The following is a 23,423-nucleotide window of genomic DNA, read 5'->3' as shown; positions in this document are numbered from 1 at the left end:
TTGCGACCAGAGTTTTGCTTAGGCCTCGGGCTTCCTCCATCCCCATTTTCAAAGTTCTGTCAAGAAATCAGGCTGGAGCAGCACTCGCACACGCTTCCATCCTGTTTACAACCTCATGCCCTTTTATTTATTCATCTTCCAGCTTCTTCTGCTAACCGGAGTGTGATGGAGGATTTCCCGCAGCCGCCGTCACGTGTCGAAAGGAACTCGCTGCTTGATTGAATGTGAGATCTATGAATTAAAATAGATTAGTAAAAATTGGCAATTTTCCATTCATAAGAACTTGTTGCTGTTGTTCTTGTTCTCCAACGTTTTGTTGTTGTTGTTGTTAAAGAAGTCGTTTTTCTTGTTCTTGTTGTTGCTGTTGAAGAAGACCTTGTTTTTGTTCTACAACAACATGTTAAAGAAAAACATATTATTGTTGTTGAATAATAATTTGTTCTTGTTGTTCTTGTTGTTGGAGAAGATAATGTACTTGTTGTTCTGCTTGTTGTTGTTCTTTTTGGTCTTGTTCTTCTTCTTCTTCAACAACATGTTTAAGAATAACTTGTTCTTGTTGAAGAATACCTTGTTCTTGTGGTTCTGCTTGTTGTTGATGAAGAAAATGTTGATATTGTTGTTGTTGTTGTTGAAGAACAATACATTTTTCTTGTTCTTCTTCTTCACAAAAAAATGTTGCTGTTCTTGTTCTTCAATTTGTTGTTGTTGTTAAAGAACTAGTTCTTCTTGTTCTTGTTGTTGCTGTTGAAGACCTTGTTCTTGTTCTACAACTACATGTTGTTAAAGAAAAACATATTCCTGTTGTTGGATAATCATTTGTTCTTGTTGTTCTTGTTTTTGGAGAAGATAATGTACTTGTTGTTCTGCTTGTTGTTGTTCTTTTTGGTCTTGTTGTTGTTCTTCGTCTTCAACAACATGTTGTTTAAGAATAACTTGTTCTTGTTGAAGAATACCTTGTTCTTGTGGTTCTGCTTGTTGTTGATGAAGAAGATGTTGATATTTTTGTTCTTGTTGTTGTTGAAGAACAATATATTCTTCTTGTTGTTCTTCTTCACAAAAACGTGTTGCTTTTGTTCTTGTTCTTCAATTTGTTGTTGTTGTTAAAAAAACTAGTTCTTCTTGTTCTTCTTGTTGCTGTTGAAGAAGACCTTGTTCTTGTTCATCAAAAACATGTTGTTAAAGAAAAACGTATTCTTGTTGTTGAATAATAATTTGTTCTTGTTGTTCTTGTTGTTGGAGAAGATATTGTTCTTGTTGTTCTGCTTGTTGTTGTTGAAGAGGAAGAAGATATTGTTCTTGTTGTTCTTTTTGTTTTTTTGGTCTTGTTGTCGTTTTTCTTCTTCAACAACATGTTTAAGAATAACTTGTTCTTGTTGAAGAATACCTTGTTCTGGTGGTTCTGCTTGTTGTTGATGAAGAATATGTTGATACTTTTGTTGTTGTTGTTGTTGAAGAACAATATATATTTTTCTTGTTGTTCTTCTTTTTCTTCACAAAAACTTGTTGCTGTTGTTCTTGTTCTTCAATTGGTTGTTGTTAAAGAACGGGTTCTTGTTTTACTTGTTGTTACTGTTGAAGACCTTGTTCTTGTTCTACAACAGCATGTTGTTAAAGAACAACTTTTTCTTGTTGTTGTTGTTGTTGAAGAATAACTTGTTCTTGTTTTTGTTGGACAGGATATTGTTCTTGTCGTTCTGCTTGTTGTTGTTGAAGAAGAAGAAGATATTGTTGTTCTTCTTGTTGTTGTTTTTGGTCTTCTTGTTGTTGTTCTTGGTCAAAACACGTTGTTGTTGTTGTTGAAGAATAACTTGTTCGTGTTTTTGTTGAAGAAGGTGTTGTTCTTGTGGTTCTGCTTGTTATTGAAGAAGAAGATATTGATCTTGTTGTTCTTGTTGTTGAAGAATAATACATGTTTTTGTTGTTCTTCTTCACAAGAACGTGTTGCTGTTGTTCTTGTTCTTCAATGTGGTGTTGTTGTTGTTGTTGTTGTTAAAGAACTAGTTGTTCTTGTTCTTGTTGTTGCTGTTGTTCTTGTTCGTCAACTACATGTTGTTAAAGAAAAACATATTTTTGTTGTTGTTGAAGAATAACTTTTTCGGGTTGTTGGTGAAGATAATGTACCTGTTGTTCTGCTTGTTGTTGTTGAAGATGAAGAAGATATTGTTCTTGTTGTTCTTCTTCTTCTTGTTCTTTTTGGTCATGTTGTTCTTTTTCTTCAACAACGTGTTGTTTAGGAATAACTTGTTCTTGTTGAAGAATACCTTGTTCTTGTGGTTCTGCTTGTTGTTGATGAAAAAGATGGTGATATTTTCGTTCTTGTTGTTGTTGAAGAACAATATATTTTTCTTGTTGTTCTTCTTTTTCTTCACAAAAACCTGTTGCTGTTGTTTTTGTTCTTCAATTTGTTGTTGTTGTTAAAGAACTAGTTCTTCTTGTTCTTGTTGTTGCTGTTGAAGAAGACCTTGTTCTTGTTCTTCAACAACATGTTGTTAAAGAAAAATGTATTCTTGTTGTTGAATAATAATTTTTTTCTTGTTTTTGGAGAAGATAATGTACTTGTTGTTCTGCTTGTTGTTCTTTTTGGTCTTGTTGTTGTTCTTCTTCTTCAACAACATGTTTTAAGAGTAACTTGTCCTTATTGAAGAATACCTTGTTATTGTGGTTCTTCTTGTTGTTGAAGAACAATATATTTTTCTTGTTCTTCTTCTTCACAAAAACTTGTTGCTGTTGTTCTTGTTCTTCAATTTGTTGTTGTTGTTGTTGTTAAAAAACTGGTTCTTGTTGTACTTGTTGTTGCTGTTGAAGAAGACCTTGTTCTTGTTCTTCAACAACATGTTGTTAAAGAAAAACGTATTCTTGTTGTTGAATAATAATTTGTTCTTGTTCTTGTTTTTGGAGAAGATATTGTTATTGTTGTTCTGCTTGTTGTTGTTGAAGAAGAAGATATTGTTCTTGTTGTTGTACTTCTTGTTGTTCTTTTTGGTCTTGTTGTTGTTCTTCTTCAACAACATGTTGTTTAAGAATAACTTGTTCTTGTTGAAGAATACCTTGTTCTTGTGGTTCTGCTTGTTGTTGATGAAGAAGATTTTGATGTTTTTGTTCTTCTTGTTGTTGAACAATGTATTTTTCTTGTTGTTCTTCTTCTTCACAAAAAATGGTTGCTGTTGTTCTTGTTCTTCAATTTGTTGTTGTTGTTAAAGAACTAGTTCTTCTTGTTCTTGTTGTTGCTGTTGAAGAAGACCTTGTTCTTGTTCTTCAACAACATTTTGTTAAAGAAAAACGTATCCTTGTTGTTGAATAATAATTTGTTCTTGTTGTCAAAGATATTGTTCTTTTTGTTCTGCTTGTTGTTGTTGAAGAAGAAGATATTGTTATTGTTGTTCTTCTTGTTGTTCTTTTTGGTCTTGTTGTTGTTGTTCTTCTTCAACAACATGTTGTTTAAAAAGAACTTGTTCTTGTTGAAGAATACCTTTTTCCTGTGGTTCTGCTTGTTGTTGATGAAGAAGATGTTGATGTTTTTGTTCTTCTTGTTGTTGAAAAACAATATATTTTTCTCGTTGTTCTTCTTTTTCTTCACACAAACTTGTTGCTGTTGTTCTTTTTCTTCAATTTGTTGTTGTTAAAGAACGGGTTCTTGTTGAACTTGTTGTTGCTGTTGAACACCTTGTTCTTGTTCCACAACAGCATGTTGTTAAAGAAGAAATCGTTGTTGTTGTTGTTGTTGTTGAAGAATAACTTGTTCTTGTTGTTCTTGTTGTTGTTGGACAAGATAGTGTTCTTGTTTTTCTGCTTGTTGTTGTTGAAGAAGAAGAAGAAGAAGATGTTGTTGTTCTTCTTGTTGTTATTTTTGGTCTTCTTGTTGTTGTTCTTGTTCAAAAACGCGTTGTTGTTGTTGAAGAATAACTTGTTCGTGCTCTTGTTGGAGAAGGCGTTGTTCTTGTGGTTCTGCTTGTTGTTGAAGAAGAAGATATTGATATTGTTGTTCTTGTTGTTCAAGAATAAGAATTTTTGTTGTTCTTCTTCTTCTTCACAAGAACTTGTTGCTGTTGTTCTTGTTCTTCAATTTGTTGTTGTTGAAGAACGGGTTCTTGTTGTACTTGTTGTTGCTGTTGAAGACCTTGTTCTTGTTCTACAACAGCATGTTGTTAAAGAACAACTTTTTCTTGTTGTTGCTGTTGTTGAAGAATATCTTGTTCTTGTTGTTCTGCTTGTTGTTGAAGGAGAAGAAGATATTGTTGTTGTCCGTCTTGTTGTAGTTGTTCTTGTTCAAAAACGCGTTGTTGTTGTTGAAGAATAACTTGTTCGTGTTCTTGTTGAAGAAGGCGTTGTTCTTGTGCTTCTGCTTGTTGTTGAAATAGAAGATATTGATCTTATGTGTTCTTGTTGTTGAAGAATAAGAATTTTTTTTGTTTTTCTGCTTCTTCTTCACAAGAACTTGTTGCTGTTGTTCTTGTTTTTCAATGTGTTGTTGTTAAATAACTAGTTGTTCTCGTTCTTGTTGTTGCTGTTGAAGAAAGACCTTGTTCTTGTTCGTCAACTACATGTTGTTAAAGAAAAACTTATTTTTGTTGTTGTTGAAGAATAACTTTTTCTGGTTGTTGGTGAAGATAATGTACTTGTTGTTGTTCGTTTTGGTTTTGTTGTTCTTATTCTTCAATAACTTGTTCTTCGTCTTGTTGAAGAAGACCTCTGATGGAGGATTTCCCGCAGCCGCTGTCACGTGTCGAAAGGAACTCGCTGCTTAATTGAATGTGAGCTCTGTGAATTAAAATAGATTCGTCAATTGGCAATTTTCCATTTATTTCGACACCTCATGCGCGAAATCCTTCGGAGTTGTCATGGCGCCTGATCGTGTTAAGCGCGTGACAGCGGATGCCCAATGGAGATGAAGCCGGCAGATAAAAGGAGGGTGTTTGGGGGAAAAAAAATGCATTGAGACACTAGAAGTGTGTGCAGGTGACACAGACCGAGGACACGTCCGGCAAGACTTTAAACCGGGGGAGGAGGGGCTCCGGGTCCCAACTTGCACTATTTTCAAGTGACTGACTCACTTTTACGCTTTAGTTTTTGTCATCTGCTGCGTATTCTTTTTAAAGGGGAACGTTATCACAAAAGGGTTAAAACCAATAAAAATCAGTTCCCCGTGGCTTATTTTATTTTTCAAAGTTTTTTTCAAAATTGTACTCATCCCGAAAAAAGGCTCTAAAGTGCCTGATTTTCGCAATTTTTAAATCCATCGTCCATTTTCCTGTGACGTCATTTAGTGATGCCAACATGGCGGATAGCAAAGCAAGACATAGCGACATTAGCTCGGATTCAGACTCTGATTAAGCGTTTCAACAGATTACGCATGTATTGAAACGGATGGTTGGAGTATGCGGGCAGATGGCGAAAACGAAATTGAAGAAGAAACTGAAGCTATTGACGCGATTCTGTGATCGCCTTTTTTAGAGTGAAAAGCTATTTTTATTTTCACTCCCATACAAATCATTTTAACTTGGATTTTTTTTTTCCCTGGCTTCGAGACTCTCCCGAAGATCACTGCAGGAAGACACAACAAACTCCCTTCTTGTCTCTCATGGACACACACCTGTTGTTGTGGACTTTGGACTAGCGACGGAAAATACATCAAGGCCAGCGAACAGACACACACACACACATCCACAAAGAAAATATACGCCACACATACACCCTCCTGTCCCCCACTCCGACGCCCTCGACGCTAATCCCGTAGGGGTGATGAATGGATGGTCAGCGCCTGAGAGCTGCGACCTACCACCATGACCTTGAACTACCTTCCCTCTGTTGCTAGATACCTCGAGATGTATGTTTTAATATGTATATGTGCTTTGCTATGGAGGTTTTTTCTCACTCCGAACTGGGCCCCCTTAGGGCCCCAGTCTGGATTGTATTTTTTTACTCATCCTTCCCCAGCGTTTACCTTTTTCCCATCTTTTACGGGGCACCTTATGGCGACCCATCAGCGTTCTTGTTCTGTAACCCTGTACACTGTTTGTTTGTCTAATCTTGAACAGGTTTGTGCTGAAAACAAAGTTTCGTTGTACTTGTTGCAATGACAATAAAGACCTACCTACTACCTGCCTTCTAACCAACGATTGAGTGTCGTAGGGTATCCATGTCTGTCGTAGCATCGCGGGCAAAATATGCAGGAGCAGCTTAAATCCGTCGATTGGTAAGTGTTTGTTTGGCATTAAATGAAGGTGGAGGGAAAGCCTGGATGCAAATATAGCTACAAATGTACATACAGCTAGCCTAAATAGCATGTTAGCATTGATTACCTGGCAGTCATGCCGCGACCAAATATGTCTGATTAGCACATAAATCAATAACATCAACAACAATCACCTTTGTGATTTCGTTGGCTTTATCGTTGGAAATGTATCTGCTTTGAATGTCGCAGGGTATCCATACATCTCTGTGCCATGTCTGTCGTAGCATCGCCGGTAAAATGTGCAGGAGCAGCTTAAATCTGTCGATTGGTAAGTGTTTGTTTGGCATTAAATGTGGGTCATAACATTAACTTGCACTTACAGATGTAGTGACGAACTGTAGTTACTGACAGTGGTTTCTGAAGTGTTCCTCAGCCCATGTGGTGATATCCTTTACACACGGATGTCCCCTATTTCATGCAGTACCGCCTGAGGGATCAAAGGTCCAGAACATCATGGCTTACGTGTGTGACGCTTGGCCGGCATCGTGGTGCGGGTTGCGTTCTCTTGTGGATGCAGCGGAATGGAACACAGCGTAAAGGTAAGAATGATGATTTATTTATATACTAAAGAACAAACTAATATATTTATGTATAAAAAAATGTCCCAACTCATATGGAAACAGGGTTTGTAAAATAGTATCATAATAATTGGACTCTTTTAATGCACCTCAAAATCTGTGCGCCTTTTGTATGAAAAAAGACCAAAATAGACCCGCTCATCGGCAGTCTGCCTTTTAATCCGGTTTGCCCTATGGTCTGAAAAATACACAAATCAGTGTTAGATCCACTATGGACTGGACTCTCACCATTTTGTTAGATCCACTATGGACTGGATTCTCACTATTATGTTAGATCCACTATGGACTGGACTCTCACTATTATGTTAGATCCAATATGGACCGGACTCTCACACTATTATGTTAGATCCAATATGGACTGGACTCTCACTATTATGTTAGCTCCACTATGGACTGGACTCTCACTATTATGTTAGATCCACTATGGACTGGACTCTCACTATTATGTTAGATCCACTATGGACTGGACTCTCACTATTATGTTAGATTCACTATGGACTGGACTCTCACTATTATGTTGGATCCGCTATGGACTGGACTCTCACTATTATGTTAGATCCACTATGGACTGGACTCTCACTATTATGTTAGATCCACTATGGACTGGACTCTCACTATTATATTAGATCCACTATGGACTGGACTCTCACTATTTTGTTAGATCCACTATGGACTGGACTCTCACTATTATGTTGGATCCACTATGGACTGGACTCTCACTATTATGTTGGATCCACTATGGACTGGACTCTCACACTATTATGTTAGATCCACTATGGACTGGACTCTCACACTATTATGTTAGATCCACTATGGACTGGACTCTCACACTATTACGTTAGATCCACTATGGACTGGACTCTCACTATTATGTTAGATCCACTATGGACTGGACTCTCACTATTATGTTGGATCCACTATGGACTGGACTTCCACTATAATGTTAGATCCACTATGGACTGGACTCTCACTAATAGGTTGGATCCACTATGGACTGGACTCTCACTATTATGTTAGCTCCACTACTGACTGGACTCTCACTATTTTGTTAAATCCACTATGGACCGGACTCCCACACTATTATGTTGGATCCACTATGGACTGGACTTTCACTATTATGTTAGATCCACTATGGACTGGACTCTCACTATTATGTTAGATCCACTATGGACTGGACTCTCACTATTATGTTGGATCCACTATGGACTGGACTCTCACTATTATGTTAGATCCACTATGGAATGGACTTTCACTATTATGTTAGATCCACTATGGACTGGACTCTCACGCTATTATGTTAGATCCACTATGGACTGGACTCTCACTATTATGTTAGATCCACTATGGACTGGACTCTCACTATTACGTTAGATCCACTATGGACTGGACTCTCACTATTATGTTAGATCCACTATGGACCGGACTCTTACTATTATGTTGGATCCATTATGGACTGGACTCTCACTATTAAGTAAGATCCACAATGGACTGGACTATTACTATTATGTTAGATACACTTTGGACTGGACTCTCACTATTATGTTGGATCCACTATGGACCGGACTCCCTCTATTATGTTAGATCCACTATGGACTGGACTCTCACACCATTATGTTGGATCCACTATGGACTGGACATTTACTATTACGTTAGATCCACTATGGACCGGACTCTCGCTATTATGTTAGATCCACTATGGACTGGATTCTCACTATTATGTTAGATCCACTATGGACTGGATTCTCACTATAATGTTAGATCCAATATGAACCGGACTCTCACTATTATGTTAGATCCACTTTGGACAGGATTTTCACTATTATGTTAGATCCACTATGGACCGGTCTCTCACACTATTATGTTAGATACACTTTGGACTGGACTCTCACTATTATGTTGGATCCACTATGGACTGGACTTTCACTATTACGTTAGATCCACTATGGACTGGACTCTCACTATTATGTTAGATCCACTATGGACTGGACTCTCACTATTATGTTAGATCCACTATGGACTGGACTCTCACACTATTGTGTTAGATCCACTATGGACTGGACTCTCACTATTATGTTAGATCCTCTACGGACTGGACTCTCACAATATTATGCTAGATCCACTCGACGTCCATTGCACCGGTCGCCCTAGGGGGGTGGGTCCCCACATCTGCGGTCCTCTCCAAGGTTTCTCATTGTTCCATTGGGTTGAGTTTTTCCTTGCCCTGATGTGGGCGCTGAGCCGAGGACGTCTTTGTGGCTTGTGCAGCCCTTTGAGACACTTGTGATCTAGGGTATACTACAACAACAAAAATGTGCTCTCCAATGAGCCCCGGGGTTCTGGAAACTTCCCAAAGTCCACTCTCCCCCAAAATGGGAAGAAAGGAATCGAACACGCCGGCTGCCTTCATCCTTGCGGCTCTTTTCTTTTGTCTCCTTGCAATTGGCGAGAAAGCATCTGGCAGACATATATATATATATATATATATATGTATATATATATATATATATATATATATATATATATATTTTTTTTTTTTTTTTTTTTTTTTTTCCTCTGGGTTACAATCATGACAGGAAAGAAGAAGAAGTTGGCAGACAAATCCACTCAGGCAGAACACCGGGATGAGATGTAAGACCCTTTGTCTTTGCAGAAGTAAGTCCGGGAAGTCTCATACCCCGCCCTGCTGATGAATGTTATATGGGCTGGGGGAGGTAATGGCGGCATCAGCATGATGGGTAGAGATGTTGGCCGGCGCCGGGGAAAAATGATTTGTGCTGCAGGGGAAAAGCACGCACACCGACGGGGATCCCTCAAATCAGAACGGGAAAGTACTTCCATGGCGGTGCTGCATGAAATGGTGCTTTTTTTTTTTTTTAATATTCAGTGGGCATCTCAGGGTTGTTTCCATGCAAATCCTACAGAGCAAGAGTGCCTTAAAGACTCATCTGTATGCATCAAGCCAGGTGGACCTGGAGTTCTCCCTTAGGACTGGACCAGTGTTGTGCTGTTCAAGTTTTTTATACAATCAATAAAGAAAAAGGGCTTGCTGTCATAAGGGGGGGCCCTGACACAAACAATTCAAATAACGGTCTTGCTTTAACGGCACGAAACCTCATCAGGAGTCCTGACAAAACCCAAAAACGGCAGAAAAAGTATATTTTTCCCAAAAATTTTTTTAGCTAAAATGTCTTAAGAGGGGACCCTTACACAAAAATGGTTAAAATCGTCTTGCTTTAACAGCACATTATTGGTCCTGCAATTGTAGGAGATGTCTCAAAACCTCACCAGGAGTCCTGAAAAAACCCAAGAGTGGTAGGATTTTTTTTTTTTTCAAAAACTTATTTTTCTCTTAAAACCAGAAAATAGCAGAAAATGTATATTTTTGGAGAAAAAAAATTCGATAAAATGTCATAAAAGGGGACCCTTACACAACAATTGTTCGAATGGTCTTGCTTCAACAGCACAATACTGGTCCTGGAATAGTAGGAGATGACTCAAAACCTCATCAGGAGTCCTGACAAAACCCGAAAACGGCAGAAAAAGTATATTTTTCAAAACTTTTTTTTTAGCTAAAATGTCGTAAGGGGGTACACTTACACAAGAATTTTGAAAATGGTCTTGCTTTAACAGCACAATACTGGTCCTGGAATAGTAGGAGATGACTCAAAACCTCATCAGGAGTCCCGACAAAACCCGAAAACGGCAGAAAAAGTATATTTTTCTAAAAAAAATTTTTAGCTAAAATGTCTTAAGAGGGGACCCTTACACAAAAATGGTTAAAATCGTCTTGCTTTAACAGCACATTACTGGTCCTGGAATTGTAGGAGATGTCTCAAAACCTCATCAGGAGTCCTGACAAAACCCAAAAACGGCAGAAAAAGTATATTTTTCTAAAAAAAAATTTTAGCTAAAATGTCTTAAGAGGGGACCCTTACACAAAAATGGTTAAAATCGTCTTGCTTTAACAGCACATTACTGGTCCTGGAATTGTAGGAGATGTCTCAAAACCTCACCAGGAGTCCTGAAAAAACCCAAGAGTGGTAGAATTTTTTTTTTTTTTCAAAAACTTATTTTTCTCTTAAAACCAGAAAATAGCAGAAAATGTATATTTTTGGAGAAAAAAAATTCGATAAAATGTCATAAAAGGGGACCCTTACACAACAATTGTTCGAATGGTCTTGCTTCAACAGCACAATACTGGTCCTGGAATAGTAGGAGATGACTCAAAACCTTATCAGGAGTCCCGACAAAACCCGAAAACGGCAGAAAAAGTATATTTTTCAAAACTTTTTTTTTAGCTAAAATGTCGTAAGGGGGTACACTTACACAAGAATTTTGAAAATGGTCTTGCTTTAACAGCACAATACTGGTCCTGGAATAGTAGGAGATGACTCAAAACCTCATCAGGAGTCCCGACAAAACCCAAAAACGGCAGAAAAAGTATATTTTTCTCAACTTTTTTTTCCCGCTAAATTGTTGTAAGGTGGAACCCTTACACAATAATTTTGAAAATGGTCTTGCTTTAACAGCACAATACTGGTCCTGTTGTACGAAATGACTCAAAACCTCATCAGGAGTCCCGACAAAACCCGAAAACGGCAGAAAAAGTATATTTTTCTAAACTTCTTTTTTTAGCTAAAATGTCGAATGGGGGAACCCTGACACAAGAATTTTGAAAATTGTTAACAGCACAATACTGGTCCTGGAATTGTAGGAGATGTCACAAAACCTCACCAGGAGTCCCGACAAAACCTGAAAATGGGAGAAAAGGTATATTTTTCTAAACTTGTTTTTACTCTAAAATTGTCATAAGGGGGGACCTCTACACAAAAATGTTAAAAACTGCCTTTCTTCAACAGCACGATACTGGTCCTGTAGTTGTAGGAGATATCTCAAAACCTCATCAGGAGTCCCGACAAAACCTGAAAATGGCCGAAAATGTATATTTTTCTAAACATTTTCTTTCCCTAAAATGTCGTAAGGGGGGCAGCTCCCTTACACAAAAAATTTAAAAAAATATCTTGCTTCAACAGTACAATATTGGTCCTGTAACTGTAGGAGATGTCTCAAAACTCCATCAGGAGTCCCCACAAAACCTGCAAATGGCCAAAAATGTATATTTTTCTCAACATTTGTTTTTGCTAAAATGTCATGAAGGGGGACCCTTACACAATAATTTAAAAAAACTGTCTTGCTTCAACAGCACGATACTGGTCCTGTAGTTGTAGGAGATATCTCAAAACCTCATCAGGAGTCCCGACAAAACCCGAAAATGGCCGAAAATGTATATTTTTCTAAACATTTTCTTTCCCTAAAATGTCGTAAGGGGGGCAGCTCCCTTACACAAAAAATTTTAAAAAATATCTTGCTTCAACAGTACAATATTGGTCCTGTAACTGTAGGAGATGTCTCAAAACTCCATCAGGAGTCCCCACAAAACCTGCAAATGGCCAAAAATGTATATTTTTCTCAACATTTGTTTTTGCTAAAATGTCATGAAGGGGGACCCTTACACAATAATTTAAAAAAACTGTCTTGCTTCAACAGCACGATACTGGTCCTGTAGTTGTAGGAGATATCTCAAAACCTCATCAGGAGTCCCGACAAAACCTGAAAATGGCCGAAAATGTATATTTTTCTAAACATTTTCTTTCCCTAAAATGTCGTAAGGGGGGGAAACTCCCTTACACAAAAAATGTAAACAAATATCTTGCTTCAACAGCACAATACTGGTCCTGTAGCTGTTGGAGATGTCTCAAAACCTCATCAGGAGTCCCGACTAAAACCTGAAAATGGCCGAAAATGTTAATTTTTTTAAACGTTTTTTTTAGCTAAAATGTAATGAGGGGGGACAAACTTTTTTTTTTTTAATTACCTTGGTTCAACAGCACACTTATGTTCGAAATTGCAGAAAAAGTATATTTTTCTAAACTTATAATTTCGCCATAATATCGTAAAGGGGAACCCTTACACAAAAATCTTGAAAACCGTCTTGTTTAGCAGCACAATACTGGTCCAGGAATTGTTGGAGATGTCCCAAAACCTCATCAGGAGTCCCGACAAAACCCGAAAATGTCAGAAAATGTCTATTTTTCGAAAACTTTCTTTCGCTAAAATCTCATAGGGCGGACCCTTACACCAGTGGTCTTGTATCCACGGACCGGTCAACGCTTAATAATTTGTCCCGCGGCCCGGGGGAGGGGGGACTTTTTATTTTAATTGTTTTTCTTTGTCATGAAAAAGGGATGTTTTTGTGGTTGGGGCACTAATTGTAAGTGTATATTGTGTTTTTTTATGTTGATTTAATAAAAAAAATTCATATATACATAGAAATATATATATATATATATATATATATATATATATATATATATATATATAAATATATATATATATATCTTTTTTTTTTTTTTTTTTTTTTTTTTTTTAAATAAAAATGAATAGAAAATTATTGGGGACCACTGCCTTACAAAATAATAAAAAAAAAAAAATTGTGTATGGCAGGTTTTCAAATACAAACTTTTGTGGAGACTATTAGGCTCTTGCCTTTTTGTTTACTCTTTGCTCTCTTCCTGGTCACATGACCACCACAGTCCAATCAGCTGTATTGTTGTTGTTCTGTTTACTATTTTTTGGAGCTCGGCCACGCTCCTTTGTCACGTGACCGCCGCGGTCCAATTAGAGGTGCTTATAAGCCGGTGCCAGGAAGTAGCCAGGAAGTGAGAAAGATCGATTGTATTTTTGCTCGAGGTAGGTTTTTACTTCTTTTTTTCACCTGAAATATTGTGCTGAGGGATTTTAAACTACATGCCTATTTGTAACTTTATAGAGCCGACTACTATTTGTTTGTCTTTAAGTTGTGTTTGACTGTAGAAGCGGAGGTGGTGAGTCTATGTTGATGACAACAGCACTTTAAAGTCCTACTGAAACTCACTACTACGCAGTCTGATAGTTTATATATCAATGATGAAATATTAACATTGCAACACATGCCAATACTGCCTTTTTAATTTACTAAATTGCAATTTTAAATTTTGCGTGAAGTATCCTGTTGAAAATGTCGCGTTATGATGACGCGTGCGTGTGACGTCACGGATAGTAGCGGACATGTTCTTCCGGCCCCGATCCCAGCTATAAGTCGTCTGCGTTAATCGCATAATTACACAGTATTCTGGACATCTGTGTTGCTGAATCTTTTGCAATTTGTTCAATTAATAATGGAGACGTCAAAGAAGAAAGCTGTCGGTGGAAAAGCGGTGTATTGCGGCCGGCTGTAGCAACACAAACACAGCCGGTGTTTCTTTGTTTACATTCCCTAAAGATGACGGTGAAGCTTTAGTATGGAACAGAGCGGTCAAGCGATCATGGTTCCCTACCGCATGTCAAACGGCAGGTTTCGGTGAGAAAAGTGTGGTAATAAGTTGGCTCTTACCGTAGACGTGAGCTGATAGCTTGCGTCGTTCCTCGTGCAGCTCCTCCGACCGGCCGACCCCGAACGTAGGATGCTTCCACCGTGGAGGAGGGGGGAAAAAAAGCTCAGCCTGGCCCCAACGGCTGCCCTCCCTTCGCCTTGTCGAGAAACGTAGCTTCCCTCAGAGACACTGGCGGTCGCCACACGCCTCCGACTTTCAGGTATCATATAATCTCACTAAAACACTAACACAATAAGCAGATAAGGGATTTTCCAGAATTATCCTAGTAAATGTGTCTAATAACATCTGAATCGCTTCCACTGCCCTCACCTTTTTTTTTTTTTTTCTTCTAGTCCTTAACTCTAACTTTCCTCACCCACGAATCTTTCATCCTTGCTCAAATTAATGGGGAAATAGTCGCTTTCTCGGTCCGAATCGCTCTAGCTGCTGGTGGCCAGCGATTCGGACAGAGAAAGCCACAATTTCCCCGTTAATTTGAGCGAGGATGAAAGATCCGTGGATGAGGATAGTGAGAGTGAAGGACTAGGGGGAAAAAAAAAGACAGGGCAGTGGCAGCGATTCATATGTTATTAGACACATTTACTAGGATAATTCTGGAAAATCCCTTATCTGCTTATTGTGTTACTAGTGTTTTAGTGAGATGATATAGTCGTACCTGAGTGTCGGAAGGGTCTGGCCACGGTTGTGGTGACTGCCAGTGTCTCTGGGGGAAGTCACGTTTCTCGACGAGGCGAAGCGAAGGCAGCCGGTCGGGCCGGGCTGAGCTTTGTTTTTTCCCCACTCCTCGACAGTGGAAGTATCCCACGTTCGGGGGCGGCCGGTCAGAGGAGGCAAGAGAGTCGACAGGTGCACGAGGAACGATGCAAGCTCCGCTCATGTCTACGGTAAGAGCCGACTTATTATGGGTTGTACTTGTACAGCACTTTTCTACCTTCAATGTACTCAAAGCGTTTTGACACTACTTCCACATTTTACCCATTCACACACACATTCACACACAGATGGAGGGAGCTGCCATGCAAGGCGCTAACCTAGCACCCATCAGGAGCAAGGGTGAAGTGTCTTGCTCAGGACACAACGGACGTGACGAGGTCGGTACTAGGCGGGGATTGAACCAGGGACGCTCGGGTTGCGCCCGGCCACTCTTCCACTGCGCCACGCCACAATTTTCTCACCAAAACCTGCCGGTTGACATGTGGTAGAGAACCATGTTCGCTTGACCGCTCTGTTCCATATTAAAGCTTCACCTTTGGGAATGTAAGCAAAGAAACACCGGCTGTGTTTGTGTTGCTACAGCCGGCCGCAATACACTGCTTTCCACCGACAGCTTTCTTCTTTGACGTCTCCATTATTAATTGAACAAATTGCAAAAGATTTAGCAACACAGATGTTCACAATAGTGTGTAATTATGAGATTAAAGCAGACTACTTATAGCTTGGATCGGGCTGGAAAAAAATGTCCGCTTCAACTGGTGATGTCAAACGCACGTCAACAGGACACTTAGTGGGAAATTTAAAATTGCAATTTAGTAAAGCGGTATAGCTCAGTTGGTAGAGTGGCCGTGCCAGCAACTTGAGGGTTACAGGTTCGATTCCCACTTCCGCCATCCTAGTCACTGCAATTGTGTCCTTGGGCAAGACACTTTACCCACCTGCTCCCAGTGCCACCCACACTGGTTTAAATGTAACTTAGATATTGGGTTTCACTATGTAAAGCGCTTTGAGTCACTAGAGAAAAGCGCTATATAAATATAATTCACAATTCACAACTAGTAGTGGGTTTCAGTAGGCCTTTAAGGAAGATAATTTGTGTATACATGGATTTATAAGAATGGTCCTGGTTCTTACACAGGTCAGGCTTCCCTGTTTGATGGCGAGGTAAGGAAAAGAAGCATCAAGTCCAAGGATCGGTCTTGGAAGATTCCAGCCAGGAACCTCACCACCTGCTCTGTCTGGGCTGGTAGGAGGCTCTCGAGCCAACCCTTTACAATTTTCACCTTTTACCTGCAGAACATGCACTGTACTGCCGTCCAAGAACTATTAAGTCTGAGCTGAGATTTGAACAAGATCCTGAGTCACTGATTAGTTTAAATGGAATTGTATATATTTATGTAGTACTTGTGTTTTTATTCTTTAAATTACTTTCATGCTGAATGGCCATTCAACTCATTGTGTGAATATATCTGCTGTCCATCACTAATTCTCTAATACACGGTGTCAAGCAAACTACAATTCAAGCTCTGCCTCTCTCAGAGTTGAAACTAGTCTTCTGTTCCTAGCCCATTTGTATGTATATATATATATACATAGGTAAAAATGTTGATTTATTTATATACTAATGAACAAACTAAAAACCAAAATACTTGCACGAAGGCACTAACAAACAAAATCAACTGAACTAGCATATGAGCTAGGAAAACAAACAAACAAAATAGCATAGAAGCTAAATGAGTACAAAAGGGTTTTTACCACAATGCAGGAACGCGACGTCACCTGTTGCATGGGAAGCAAGCTACACAGAGAGACTGAAAAACTAACAAAGGCCGGTTTAAATAGGGACAGAAAATTAGGAGGCAGGTGCGCGACGACAAACAATAGACAGGTGACGCTAAATGGGTATCTTAGGCAACAGAAACAAAACAGGAAGTGCCACCAGGAACTAAGGACGTCAAATACTAAACAAGGTGAAACAAAACCAGAAAATGCCATAATCTAAGTAGTGGATTATGACAGGACGTCCTCCTTCCACAAAGAAGTAAAAAAAAAGTTTTGCTTCAGTAGCTCAATACTGGTTCTGTAGTTGTAGGAGATGTCTCAAAACCTCATCAGGAGTCCCAACAAAACCTGAAAATGGCAGAAAATTTATATTTTTCGAAAAAAAATTTCGCTAAAATGTAGTAAGCGGGCACCCTTACACAGTCTTGAAATTGTAGGAGATGTCTCAAAACCCGAAAATAGGAGAACATTTATATTTTTTGAAAATTTTTTTTTAGCTAAAATGTCATAAGGGAGAACCCTTACACAAGAATTTTGAAAATTGTCTTGCTTCAACAGACCAATACTGGTCTTCAAATTGTAGGAGATGTCTCAAAACCTCATCAGGAGTCCCGACAAAACACAAGAATGGCAGAAAAAGCTTTTTTTTCTCTAAAATGTCGTAAAGGGGGGTGATGTCCCCCTTACACAAACATTTGAAAATAATGTGTTGCTTCAACAGCACAATACTGGTCCTGTAGCTGTAGGAGATGTCTCAAAACCTCATCAGGAGTCCTGAAAATGGCAGAAAAAGTATATTTAAAAAAATCAAAAAAAAATCTCTAAAATGTCCTAAGGGGGGAGGGACCCTTACACAATTTTTTTAAATTGTCTTGCTTCAACAGGACAATACAGGTCTTGTAGTTGTAGGAGATGCCAAAAAACTCATCAGGAGTCCTGAAAATTGCAGAAAAAGTATATTTTTCATAAACTTTTTTTGCTAAAATATCGTAAAGCGGTGGGACCCTTACACAAAAATAAAAAATAAATAATCTAGCTTCAATAGCACAATACTGGTCTTAGAATTGCAGGAGATGTCTTAAAAACCTCACCAGGAGTCCTGACAAAACCTGAAAATGGAAGAAAAAATTTATTTTAGAAAAAAAAATTCCCCTAAAATGTCTCGGGGGGGGTCCCTTACACAATATGTTAAAAACTGTCTTGCTTCAACAGCACAATACTGGTCCTGTAGTTGTAGGAGATGTCTCGAAACCTCATCAGGAGTCCCGACAAAACCTAAAAATGGCCAAAAATGTATATTTTTTTGAAAAGTTTTTTTCGCTAAAATGTCGTGAGGGCGGATGTCCCCGTTACACATTTTTAAAAATTGTCTTGCTTCAATAGCACAATACTGGTCCTGTAGTTGTAGGAGATGTCTCAAAACCTCATCAGGAGTCCCAACAAAACCTAAAAATGGCAGAAATTTTATATTTTTTGAAAAAAAAAATTTCCGCTAAAATGACGAGAGGGGGGACCCTTACATAAATCTTTTTTTAAATTGCCTTGCGTCAACAGCACACTCATGGTCCTGTAGTTGAAGGAGATGTCTCAAAACCTCACCAGGAGTCCCAAAAAAACAGAAAATGGCAGAAAAAGTATATTTTTCTAAACTTTTTTTTTTTTTCTCAAAAATTTCGTAAGGCGGGGACCCTTACACAATAATTTTTTTAATTGTCTTGCTTCAACAGCACAATACTGGTCTTAGAATTGTAGATGTCTCAAAACCTCATCAGGAGTCCCAAAAAAACCTGAACATCGAAGAAAAAAAAAATTTTTTTTTAAGTTTTTCACAAAAATTTCGTAAGGAACCCTTACACAAACAAAAAAAAACTGTCTTGGTTCAATAGCACAATACTGGTCCTGTAGTAGTAGATGTTTCAAAACCTCATCAGGTGTCCCGACAAAACCTGAAAATGGCCGAAGACTTATATTTTTCTAAGCATTTTTTTTCGCTAAAATCTCATAAGGGGGGACGTCCCCCTTACACAAAAATTTAAAAAATGGTCTTGCTTCAATAGCACATTACTGGTCTTGTAGTTGTAGGAGATGTCTCAAAACCTCACCAGGAGTCCTGACAAAACATAAAAATGGCAGAAAATATATATTTTTTGAAAAGTTTTTTTCCGCTAAAATGACCTGAGGGGGGACCCTTACATAAACTTTTTTTAAATTGCCTTACTTCAACAGCACGATACTGGTCCTGTAGTTGTAGGAGATGTCTCAAAACATCAACAGGAGTCCCCCCCCCCCAAAAAAAGGGCGGGAAAAGTATATTTTTCTAAACTTTTTTTTTCTCTAAAATTTCGAAAGGGAAGGGACCCTTACACGATAGTTGTTTTAATTGTCTTGCTTCAACAGCACAATACTGGTCTCAGAATTATAGGAGATGTCTCAAAACCTCACCAGGAGTCCCAACAAAACTTGAACATGGAAGAAAAAAAAAATTTTTTTTAAGTTTTTCACAAAAATTTCGTAAGGAACTCTTACACAAACAAAAAAAACTGTCTTGGTTCAATAGCACAATACTGGTCCTGTAGTAGTAGATGTTTCAAAACCTCATCAGGTGTCTCGACAAAACCTGAAAATGGCCGAAGACTTATATTTTTCTAAGCATTTTTTTTCGCTAAAATCTCTTAAGGGGGGACGTCCCCCTTACACAAAAATAAAAAAAAATGGTCTTGCTTCAATAGCACATTACTGGTCCTGTAGTTGTAGGAGATGTTTAAAAACCTCACCAGGAGTCCTGAAAAAACCTGAAAATGGCAAAAAAAAGTTTATTTTTCTAAACATTTTTTTTTCTCTAAAATGTCATAAGGGGGGACCCTTACACAAATTTTTTTTTAAATTGTCTTGCTTCAACAGGACAATACTGGTCCAGTAGTTGTAGGAGATGCCAAAAAACTGATCAGGACAAAACCTGAAAATGGCAGAAAAAATTTATATTTTTTGAAAAGTTTTTTCTCACTAAAATGTCGTGAGGGAGGACCCTTACACAAAAAATTAAAAACTGTCTTGCTTCAACAGTAGGATACTGGTCCTGTAGTTGTAAAAGATGTCTCAAAACCTCATCAGGAGTCCCGACAAAACCTGAAAATGGCACAAAAAGTATATTTTTCTTAAACTTTTTGCGCTAAAATATCATAAAGCGGTGGAAACCTTACACAAAAATTTAAAAAAATCGTCTTGCTTCAACAGCACAATACTGGTCTTACAATTGCAGGAGATGTCTCAAAACCTCATCAGGAGTCCCGACAAAACCTGAAAATGGTAGAAAACTTTTTAAGTTTTTCGCTAAAATTTCGTAAGGAACCCTTACACAAACAAAAAAAAACGGTCTTGCTTTAACAGATTAATACTGGTACTGTAGAAGTAGGAGATGTTTCAAAACCTCATCAGGTGTCCCGACAAAACCTGAAAATGGCCGAAGACTTATATTTTTCTAAACATTTTTTTCACTAAAATGTCGTAAGGGGGGACGTCCCCCTTACACAAAAATAAAAAAAAATGTATTTCTTCAACAGCACGATACTGGTCCTGTAGTTGTAGGACATGTCTCAAAACCTCATGAGGAGTCCCGACAAAACCTAAAAATGGCCGAAAATATATATTTTTCTAAACATTTTTTTTCGCTAAAATGTTGTAAGGGTGGATGTCATCCTTACAAAAAAATTGAAAAAATTGTCTTGGTTCAATAGCACCATACTGGTCCTGGAATTGTCGGTGATGTCTCAAAACCTCATCAGGAGTCCCAACAAAACCTGAAAATGGCAGAAAATGTATATTTTTCTAAACCTTTTTTCCGCTAAAATGTCGTAAGGGGGGACCCTTACACAGTCTTGAAATTGTAGGAGATGTCTCAAAACACGAAAATAGCAGAACGTTTATATCTTTTGAAAAGTTTTTTTTAGCTAAAATGTCGTAAGAGGGAACCCTTACACAATAATTTTGAAAATTGTCTTGCTTCAACAGACCAATACTGGTCTTCAAATTGTAGGAGATGTCTCAAAACCTCATCAGGAGTCCCAACAAAACATGAAAATGGGAGAAAACTTTTATTTCTTTATTTTTTTTTTTTAAGTTTTTCGCTAAAATTTCGTAAGGAACCCTTACACAAACAAAACAAACTGTCTTGGTTCAATAGCACAATACTGGTCCTGTAGTTGCAGATGTTTCAAAACCTCATCAGGTGTCCCGACAAAACCTGAAAATGGCCGAAGACTTACATTTTTGGAAAAAAATTTTTTCGCTAAAATGTCATAAGGGGGACGTCCTCCTTACACAAAAATTTAAAAAATTGTCTTGCTTCAATAGCACATTACTGGTCCTGTAGTTGTAGGACATGTCTCAAAACCTCATGAGGAGTCCCGACAAAACCTAAAAATGGCTGAAAATGTATATTTTTCTCAACATTTTTTTTCGCTAAAATGTTGTAAGGGTGGACGTCCTCCTTACACAAAAATGTAAAAAATTGTCTTGGTTCAATAGCACCATACTGGTCATGGAATTGTAGGAGATGTCTCAAAACCTCATCAGGAGTCCCAACAAAACCTGAAAATGGCAGAAAATGTATATTTTTTTAAACCTTTTTTTCGCTAAAATGTCGTAAGGGGGGACCCTTACACAGTCTTGAAATTGTAGGAGATGTCTCAAAACCCGAAAATAGCAGAAAGTTTATATTTTTTGAAAAGTTTTTTTAGCTAAAATGTCGTAAGAGGGAACCCTTACACAAGAATTTTGAAAATTGTCTTGCTTCAACAGTATAATACTGGTCTTGAAATTGTAGGAGATGTCTCAAAACCTCATCAGGAGTCCCAACAAAACATGAAAATGGCAGAAAATTTATATTTTTTGAAACCTTTTTTTCGCTAAAATGTCGTAAGGGGGGACCCTTACACAGTCTTGAAATTGTAGGAGATGTCTCAAAACACGAAAATAGCAGAACGTTTATATTTTTTGAAAAGTTTTTTTTAGCTAAAATGTCGTAAGAGGGAACCCTTACACAAGAATTTTGAAAATTGTCTTGCTTCAACAGCACAATACTGGTCTTCAAATTGTAGGAGATGTCTCAAAACCTCATCAGGAGTCCCGACAAAGCCCAAGAATGGCAGGAAAAAGTACAGATTATATATTGTGACAAGAGTTATGGTATATTCTTACATATCGCTCAAATAACGTAGCCATGGTATTTGAACTAGGCTAGCCAGAATACGCGTTAACTAACCCTAACTCCGGAATATACATTGAATTTGCATAGAATCTACCCTAACCCTGTACTGAACATTATTACATAATCTAGTAAATATACCCTAAACATTGTAAGGGTATATTCAGACATAATTTAGAAGAGACAACTTTTCTTACTTTCTGGTACCTGCTGATCTGTATTTGGGATCTGCATAAATCCTGAAAATGTGCGCATGTCCGCCACTGTAGTCCGCAGTCGATAATCTTCTTTTTCTATATCTTCTTGTTATGGGGCATTCATCCTCCACTGTTGCCATTTCTAATATAAAGTAGCGGAAAGTTCTTACTTAAATCTGTCAGTAAACTCGCCATAAAAGCACTAAAACATACCGGTGTAGTGAGTTTACATTATTCACTCGAGAAACTTTAGTTATTAGAGATCCGCTCGGACGGGGTTTTTTTTTTCACAGAACACATTTCGGGTGTTGTTGTTGCACTAGTGAGCCACGGATGAGAAGATGCTGCTCCGTTATTGATTGACGTAAAGTCTGAATGTCATTAAAACAGTTAATGACAGTTATACGGTATTCCATACATCTCGGCTAAAATGAAGGTATATTCAAAGGCAGAATGTATAGGATATATTTTAGTGTTACATAGTCAAAAATATTGTGCACAACTTTACCTCCTAAATTTCCTTTCCAGCCAGGTGTATCATTTTTCATCCGTGGGCATTTGAAATGATGCCACAGTATATAGCTGGCATGCAGTTGAGTCAAGTCGGGAACGTTTAACGCGTACGCCAGCACGCTGACAGCCAGGCCTCCCAGCCATATTACGGATAATCCACTTGATTTAATCACAGACCTCATTTCCATGAAACACAAAAGCTTTATGAGGTAGAGTCGGGTCATTTTCATGCAAATGTTTCTTGGGGGAGTTGAGAGGAGACAATCAGTATGTTTCAATAAGCAAAATGTTCTGGTTTCTCAAATACTTCCAAGTCCTGCTTTCCAAAAAAGTTATCACAGAGGCATTTTTTTACCACTGTGTTACATGGCCTTTCCTTTTAACAACACTCAGTAAATGTTTGGGAACTGAGGAGACACTTTTTAGAAGCTTTTCAAGTGGAATTATTTCCCATTCTTGCTTATGGTATTTTAGGCTTCATATTGCACCAACTATTTTTAATGGGACACAGGTCTGGACTACAGGCAGGCCAGTCTAGTACCTGCACTCTTTTACTATGAAGCCACACTGTTGTAAGACATGGCTTGGCATTGTCTTGCTGAAATAAGCAGGGGCGTCCATGATAACGTTGCTTGGATGGCAACATAAGTTGCTCCAAAACCTGTATGTACCTTTTCAGCATTAATGGTGCCTTCACAGATGTGTAAGTTACCCATGCCTTGGTCACTAATACACCCCCATACCATCACAGATGCTGGATTTTACACTTTG

At 38.2% G+C, this 23,423-nt stretch overlaps 1 protein-coding gene across 1 annotated transcript in view; it reads left to right on the top strand.

Moving 5' to 3' along the window:
- Window positions 1–13,492: 13,492 nt before the first annotated feature.
- Window positions 13,493–23,423, top strand: part of qdpra (quinoid dihydropteridine reductase a) — a 152,745-nt gene continuing 142,814 nt past the window's right edge. The window contains exons 1-2 of the mRNA XM_061891742.1: window positions 13,493–13,560; window positions 16,096–16,203. The gene's annotated coding sequence lies outside the window, so the exon portion shown is untranslated. The remainder of the gene's footprint in view (window positions 13,561–16,095; window positions 16,204–23,423) is intronic.

Source organism: Nerophis ophidion, linkage group LG29, assembly GCF_033978795.1.
Source record: "Nerophis ophidion isolate RoL-2023_Sa linkage group LG29, RoL_Noph_v1.0, whole genome shotgun sequence".
Classification (NCBI taxonomy): Eukaryota; Metazoa; Chordata; class Actinopteri; order Syngnathiformes; family Syngnathidae; genus Nerophis; species Nerophis ophidion.
This window is presented reverse-complemented; position numbering and strand designations above follow the sequence as displayed.